Source organism: Limulus polyphemus, unplaced genomic scaffold (genome assembly GCF_000517525.1).
Source record: "Limulus polyphemus unplaced genomic scaffold, Limulus_polyphemus-2.1.2 Scaffold479, whole genome shotgun sequence".
NCBI lineage: Eukaryota > Metazoa > Arthropoda > Merostomata > Xiphosura > Limulidae > Limulus > Limulus polyphemus.
Genome location: NW_013666089.1, coordinates 177,660 through 185,783, shown reverse-complemented (window position 1 = coordinate 185,783; position 8,124 = coordinate 177,660). Strand labels below are relative to the sequence as shown.

At 33.0% G+C, this 8,124-nt stretch overlaps 1 protein-coding gene across 4 annotated transcripts in view; it reads right to left on the bottom strand.

Annotated features, from left to right (window-relative positions):
- Nucleotides 1–7,921, bottom strand: part of LOC106458517 (nuclear factor 1 C-type-like) — an 87,195-nt gene extending 79,274 nt beyond the window's left edge. For 3 of the 4 annotated variants that reach the window (XM_013918038.2, XM_022384751.1, XM_022384752.1), the window contains exon 1: nucleotides 7,720–7,921. The gene's annotated coding sequence lies outside the window, so the exon portion shown is untranslated. Of the gene's footprint in view, nucleotides 1–7,633; nucleotides 7,692–7,719 lie in introns of those variants that run through there. The other variant, XM_022384750.1, reaches the window with a different exon arrangement.
- Nucleotides 7,922–8,124: the final 203 nt, after the last annotated feature.

Below are 8,124 nucleotides of genomic sequence, written 5' to 3'. Positions count from 1 at the left end.
CTGAGAATGTGTCAGAGTTTGTGAAAGTGTTATCGGAAAGGATGGATGATATTCACCATGAAGTGCGTTCAAACTTGAAAACGTCTGCTGATTCGATGAAGTTAACATATGATAAGAGATCTACTGAAGTCAGCTTTGTACCAGGAGACAAGATATGGTTGTATAATCCCAGGAAGACCAAAGGGAAGTCTCCTAAGTTGTCTTCTCCATGGGAAGGCCCATAGGACATAGTGGATCGTCTCTCAGACGTGACTTTCCGGATAAAATGTGGTAGGCGAGGTAAGCCAGAAGTGGTGCATGCCAACAGGCTTTGGCGTTATCACGGTCCATGACATTTCAGTTGGGACGAAGTGAACAAAGGAAAAATGACGCTGCTGAAGAGGTGTGACCTGAAAAAGCCAACGTTGAAGAAGAAACTCTACTCAGTTTTGAGAAGGGAAACGATGAACTTACGACCACTGATGTGACTGTTATTGACGATAGTACATTTCCTGATGAAGCAGATGAACCCCATATGAAGCAAAAGCCAACGAGACGGAGACCAGTACAGAAGAAGATACGTCCCGTAAAATTAAGAGACTTTGTTGAATTGTAATTTTGTGTTTGTAATTCTGTACATTTAATTAAGTTATTGTTAAGTGTTATTGGTTTATTGTATGTGGTTATTGTTCAGGACGAACAATATTAAGGAAGGGCAGTGTTGCGTCAGCGAGGTCAGGTGACTAGTGTCACGCCCCCTGCTTTCTGGAAATATCTTGTACCTTCGTGAATTGTCGGGAGATTACTAGATATAGGGTAGCTGGTATATATAAGAGGGTGACAACGTGACGGGGAATGTATGTGTGTAGATAGTGAGTACTTGAACTGCAGTCAGGAAGTATTGTTGAAGTTAACGTTCGTTGATAAAACGTTTGTAAAAGAGCGACTGTTGAAAATAAGTGTATCGGTAAAGTTATATTCAGAAAGAATAAACCAGTTTTGTTAAGTAAGGACTTGTGTCGCTAAAGTTTCGTCGGAACGAAGTTACGGAAAATCAATTAACAAACGGAGACGTAAACACCTCTCTTTGCGTGAAATGTCTAAAACCTATCAAACCCTTGTGTAAATTTATGACACTTAGTTTTACCCACATAATCCCGTGTCAACTTCATACATTGAATTGCAACATACTAGTCATGTCATCACATGTCAAATTTTAACACCGAATATCAGCATTCACCCCACAAAACTGCCAAATTATGACAAACTTTCAAAATTCTACCCACGTGACCACGTGTCAGATATTACAATGTAACTATTATCCGTGAGCCACGTGACAAACTATGACATATCATCAGCTTTCCCACCAGGAAACCACATGACAGATAATGACAATGTAACTATTTCATCACTGTATCGCGTGACGAACTATGAAATACTATCAACATTCTACCCAGGGTCACGTGATAAGGTATGGCTGTGTCACGTGTAACAATATCGTCTACAAATTATCATTCGTTCTCTTAACTTTTTCAATTAGTATATAAACACATAAGAAATGTTCGAATCCATTTTAATATTAACTTCGGAACTTATGAATTGAAAATATCTTTCCTCACAAATGTCAGTAGTAGTTTGTATGTTACTCAACTAATAAACGAAGCAGTTTTGATAATAAGACAGTTCACACTTGTGGATTATGTTGCAAATGAATATTTCATGTCAATGATGTCTTCTCTTTTCCCACAAATCTAACCTTGAACATTTGCTAGTACTGACTGTAAATTCATTGTTTATTTAAATTTAACTTTTTTTTTCTATTTTATGTAAACTTACATTTGTTATTTACAGTGGCTCCTAGTATGTGAACTACAACTTCAAATGTTGTTAAATCTAACGTGGTAGTTTTTTAGCTTTTTAAATCACTTTTGTTCATACCATTCATTAAAATAATTACCTTACTCCAATGATTCATGTAAATATGTATATTCTGAACTCAACTTGTTCCTTACAAACCCCACAAAGAAATCAACGTCACTACAAATAATGCTGGTTCGTTGAATATTATAGTGACAAATTTACATGTACAATTGTATTTTCACTGGGTGGTTTTTTACAATAGGATGTAATTATTTTTTTCATACAAGTACATAATAACATAAGGTGTGGTTATTTAGGTATTCTTATCAAAACATAATTATCAAGAAAAGGGAAATTATTTAATTTCAGTATTCAAGCTTGGTCTGAAAGTTGTTTTTCAGGTTGTGCTGGTCCAAACAATATGTATTGTATCAAAACAACTAATAATGTAGACAGCATTTTGGATTTGTGGCGTGGGGGAAGGCTAGGTTTGGTTTCTCTACATGTATTAACCTAACCATATTGTGCTTGGAAATTATACTATAAAATAAAATCTTGGAGTAAATTCCAGATTGGATTCCTGAACTTGAAACTGATTCCAGAACATAATATCCAAATATTGATTTAACAGCTGTGGTAAAAAATAAATAAAAAAAAAGTATTTTTATACTTATTTTTCTATTATTTGTTTAATCAGGGAGGAAGTAGAACAAAACAAACATGAGCAATCAATCATAAGTATTGTTATTATAGACATATTATTAGTAGCATGTATATCATTGTTATATAAATACTCTCCTGTATTAAAAATTTTTAATAGGATCATCAAAAAAGTACAGAAGCAAGTTGAATCCAAATGCAAGGATTATATTTTCAAGCCTACAACTAGGGACTAAAAGAAAGTAAACAAACTAGGCTCAAAATAGTGTCTACAATATTTTCTCAAGTTACAAGTCCCTATTTTGACTCCATGTCTACAGTATTTATCAATTTTAGTGGAGTCCAAATAGGGATTTGTAGCTTTAGAAAATAATGTGGACATTATTTGGAGCCTAGTTTATTTTTTTAATACGCACTCACAACTCCAGCAAAGTACGAAAATCAGTAGAATAAATCACCACTGACAAAAGTAGATAAATCCTCTATGGTAATTGTCTACTGTTAGAAAACTCACTAAAAAAGTCACAGGAAACCACGTAGAGATAAAGTACAACAGTGAAATCGAGAAACAATGAAGAACAGCAAACTCAAAAAATGATGTATCCTTAACATGGCAGTTTCCAACTAATGCATTTTTAGTTGCACAAATTATTTTCCAATTAATGCGCATTAGTAAAACATCAAATTTTTCCAATGGCAAAAAGTGAGGGACTTAAGAGAAATTCTTTAGGGATAAAAAAAGAAGGTGCTTGAATTAATTTTAAAACTACCCTATGACATACTCAATACTGCATTCATTACTATTGTCCAGGTTTCAGTAAAATATTCGTAGCCATTTTTTCTATAGTGGTTTGTAAAACTATAATCAATGATAATAAGGCTGAAGACACTGTTATAAATATACACATTGTTTATTCTAATAAAACAAAGCATCTCCAATTAATATAATGGTGCTTAAAAGTTAAATGGCTTTTACACTTCTGTGATGCTTGAATAGCTTTGAAGAGCTTATATTGGTTGTGAAGAAGAACTTACAAAATTTTAGAGGTTTGAAAATCTTGACTTTCAAAAATGAACTTTAAAATATCCCTAAAACCTTTGCAAGAGTTTGTTTAGTAGCTGTGCACAGATTTTGGAGCAGTATACCTAGCTGTTTTTGCTGTAGGCTTCGGTGCTTGAATGGCTTTGAAGAAAAACTGATAAAATCTCTCCTCTTTCAAGTATCAACATAAAAATAATCCTATGATCTGAGCAGGAGTTTTTTAGTACATTTGCCCATGTTTCAATAAAATATCCATAGCCATTTTTTCTGTAGACTTGTTGAAACAAAAATAATATGAATAATAATAATATGAAGAAAAATGGATGAATTTTGTCTAAAAAATTGGAAAATCAACTTTTTTTGCTATTATCAATATTTTAGCAGCCTTAACTTAATGAGATAGAAGGTCTTAAGTGTTCTTGAAATAACAAGTCGGCTTTTTAAAATGGCTATTGCCCGTATGTTTAAGTAAGATTTTTGTGAAATTCCTGGGCAAACCCTATTATGAACCACTATCATGGTTCATAATTATTTTTGCACCATATTACAATGTGGTTATGATATATCAGCCATGGTCAGATTTTTGTGGAGCTTGAGCCTCCCCAAGTCCCCATGCTTCTACAAAGGTTACTGAAAAAAAAAATATATATTTCCAACACTACAATAATGATGATGAGAGTGTATCTATACATCACCTCTCAGCTCAGTTTATGTTAAGAACAAAATTTCTTCCATCATTCCAAAAGCTTCATCTTACTATGATAATATACAGGTGTGGTGTTGCAGAAATTCAGTTGTGTACAGCTGCATTAAGAACTGTTCTTTATACAAACCATTCTTCAGGGTGCTAACAAAATAGAAGAGACAAGGTGATAGTTCTTAATTATGTGTAAAATTGGGAGAATTATCCACTCAAACTTCTAAATTGTATTTGCTGCATAGTGAGTAAAATGTGATCTGGCACCATCATCACAATGCAGGGAAACACCTTCTATTTTGATGCTGGAACATACTGATTAGTGCTACTGTTAGACAAACAAAACGAGTACCACACCCTGAATGTTCTTCTTTTGTTAAAAACTTGATTACAGCATCTTTTTTAAAAGCAGTGCCACTCACAGTTTCTGTAATTATGTTGTGCATATAACAAATGTTACCTCTAGCAGTAGCTCTTAACATGACCATTTGTCCACTCACATATAAAGAACTCAAACATGAATGTCACAATTTTGTTTCTGTTTATGGTTAACAAAGCTACTTTGTTCTTCACCTATCAAAAATACAATGAAAAACAAAACAATTCAGTTTTTATACATCAGAAAACAACACGAATAACAGGACTCTCCTGTCATTTGTGTCAGAAAACAGCATGGATAACAAAGTTAATTTATCAAAAATACATTATAAAAAGTGAAAACAAAAACCTCTTTCCTTCATGCATCGGAAGACATACAGTAGAAATACAGCCCTTCTGTCCTTAATATATCATAAAATACACCAAGAAAACAAATCTATTTCCTTCATGCATCAGAAACTACATTGTGGAAACAAAACCCTTCTCTCCTTCACATGTCAAAAAAATACACTGTGGAAATATAGTCCTCCTGGGCTTAACATGCCAGAAAATACACTGTGAAAACAGCCCTTTACATATAACAAAATACACACCAAACACAGAAACATATTGTCCTTCTTGTAGCAAAAAATACACTGTGGAAATATAGCCCTTCTAGGCTTAACATACCAGATAATACACTGAAAACAGAATCCTATTGTCTTTATTGTATCAGAAAATATACTGTGGAATCAAAACCCTTCTGCATTAAATGATATTGAATATTGTATAATATGTTATATTTTGAAACATTTTTCCTGTTCTATGCCAATTTCTAGTCTTTAGTTGCTACAATTTATTTTGTTTAACAAGATTTAGTGAATAATTTTTTTTATAAAAATTTATTTATTTTTACAACCATATACTACTTAAGTTACATCCATATCAAAATAGATTTAGAATGATAATTAGTAAGATATTTTTCACTGAATGGTGTTTGGCTACAAGCCAACATACTTTGTTATATGACCTATTTAAAGCTATGAAAGTATAGCCATAGGCTAGCATATTATATAACCCACTCAAATCTAGGTGTGTAGCCCAAAGTACAACCTATTCTTTGTTATATTATCTATTGAAAATAAATATATGTAACTGACTGGATGGAAACGAATATTAGAATTTATGTGAGGATACTGTTAAAGATAATAAATGCGCTAATAACAGCAATTTTGTAATGTAACTGTTAGAAATATTAATGAAATACACTAGTAATACAGAGCTAATTACATAAGAAAGGTTTTCTTGGCCAGTTATTTATTTTTGTATTATCTACGCTATTCTGAGTAAAGTTACTTTATAAGACCAGTACACAAGTTTTAAAAAGTTTGTTAATTTACAGCATTTATATAGTACAACTTTTACTTCTTGACCTCGTAAATACAATTCTCTTCATGTATTTAAATTTTAAATATAATAAAAGTTAACTCACGACATCGTTCATTAGGTCTCAGATGCTGAATGTTCACTTGACTACTATTTGACATTTCTATTCAGTGAATGGCATATGCAAGTGCTAATGACTGATCAATAATAAATTTCCAATAATGTTTTATTCTAAGGATTGATTTTTTATTTCCAGACTGTTTTTTTTTGTTGTTTATTTTAACTGTGCTGCCATCTTTCGTCATCAAGGATAAACAATACTTAATTTACTTATTGTGAATTTAACATTTTTGTTACTCCAATATACAATTTTTGGTATATAAACGTAACTTAAACAGTGGACCAGGGGATATTGCCATCAAATTTCAGCAGAAATAATATATTGTTTCACAATAGGCTCTACTACTTACCAGCTTGCAATAAGTCTCAGATGACTATCAACTATCAATTTAGACAAAAGTCATGAGCTCTTTGCACCTTCCTCCCCCCAACTTCAGAAACCAAAGTTCAATACTGTTCTAGTTTACAGCAAACATTATCAAATGACAATTATTATTTTTACTTTTATTCAGAAGCATTTCTGTTTTTTTCTTTTTTACTGTGGTATTGGTTGTGTCACACCATACATACACACATACCCACATGTAAAAGTTGTTTGGGCTGAAAACTTATGGTCATTATAACAGCGCACTAATTATCTACCTTTAAAATGCACTACAACAATCACTCACTAACTGTACACCAGAAACTCCCACGGTAGTGAAAGTAAAAGAAAATATAGATTTAGTGAAATTACAAACTGGATTACTGTAATGTTGTACTCCACTTTTTCATTACAAATTTTATAGTTGTTTGGGGTGTATATACAGATACACAAATATGTACAGGCCATTTCTGTGGCATTACAACAAAAGTTAAAAGACTGTAAAAACTAGCATATATTTTCTTAAACTCATTATTATAACGTGTAAAACAGACCTCTTTCTGTTTAAACATTGATAACTTTCATGCTCTAAAACTCGGGGAAAAAAGCAAAACGCATGAAGTGCTGAAGTTTTGTTTTACAAATTACACAATGGTTCCGTACTTGTCATCTGCCGAGAAGTTTAACATATATATATAGTCCATGCATTTATAAATACAAACAATGCATCAGCAACAATAGCGCAATGCCATCTTAAATTATTCCAAGTTACTCGAACATTGGGCCTAAACTTAAAAAGTTTTAATTATCTGTAAATTGGGTTTAACCTCAAAGTCAAAGACATTGACATAGCCTTCACCCTTTGTCAGTTTGTCGCTTTAATTACCCGCTCTTGCTCACTGAGTCTAGGCTATGTAATAGTTTGGGTAGAGGTCTGTATATTGTTCAAGACTTACTGTTTTAGTCCCTCTGTGATTTAGTCGATTCACAATAAAAAGAAAACGTTTACTTTTAAATAACCTGTGTTCTACTAAACTGAAAAATGTTTTCGTATTCAAAGAAGTCAAGCGAGCCATCACATGAAAACAGATTACTACTAGCACTAATACTACACTAGTCTAGGGTATAATGCAGATATATCAAAACAAATACATAGTACCAAACTTACGAGGCGGCTACAGTACGCACCACACACACGCCCAGCGAGGGACAAGAATTCGCATTAGATGAATAAGATCAACTAAGTTCACTTACCATGCTCATTTTAGCCTAGATATATTAACGTTACATTGGCTTGCATCTCTCTGTATTAGGATAATAAAACACACAAATGTATAACACGTATGTTCTTGACTGGCCGAGACTGCACTAGCAAATTATTGATCGGAATTACGGTTACCAACCCTCAAACTATCAAAATCGCTAAGTCTACCCAGTAGTAGCACTGCGCTGAAGCGTATTAAAGTCTTTTACTGCTATTCAACCTTTACTAGCATCACTCGAGCATACGTCAATCAAGTACAATTTGACCAATAACAGTAGAGTATTTCTGGCGCCAGTGACGATTGTACTAATGACGCAAGAGGTAGTACGTATGCTGTTAGGTAAATTTGAAAAAAAAAAACCTGTGCACGTGCAAATACTGTTTTCTGCACTTGA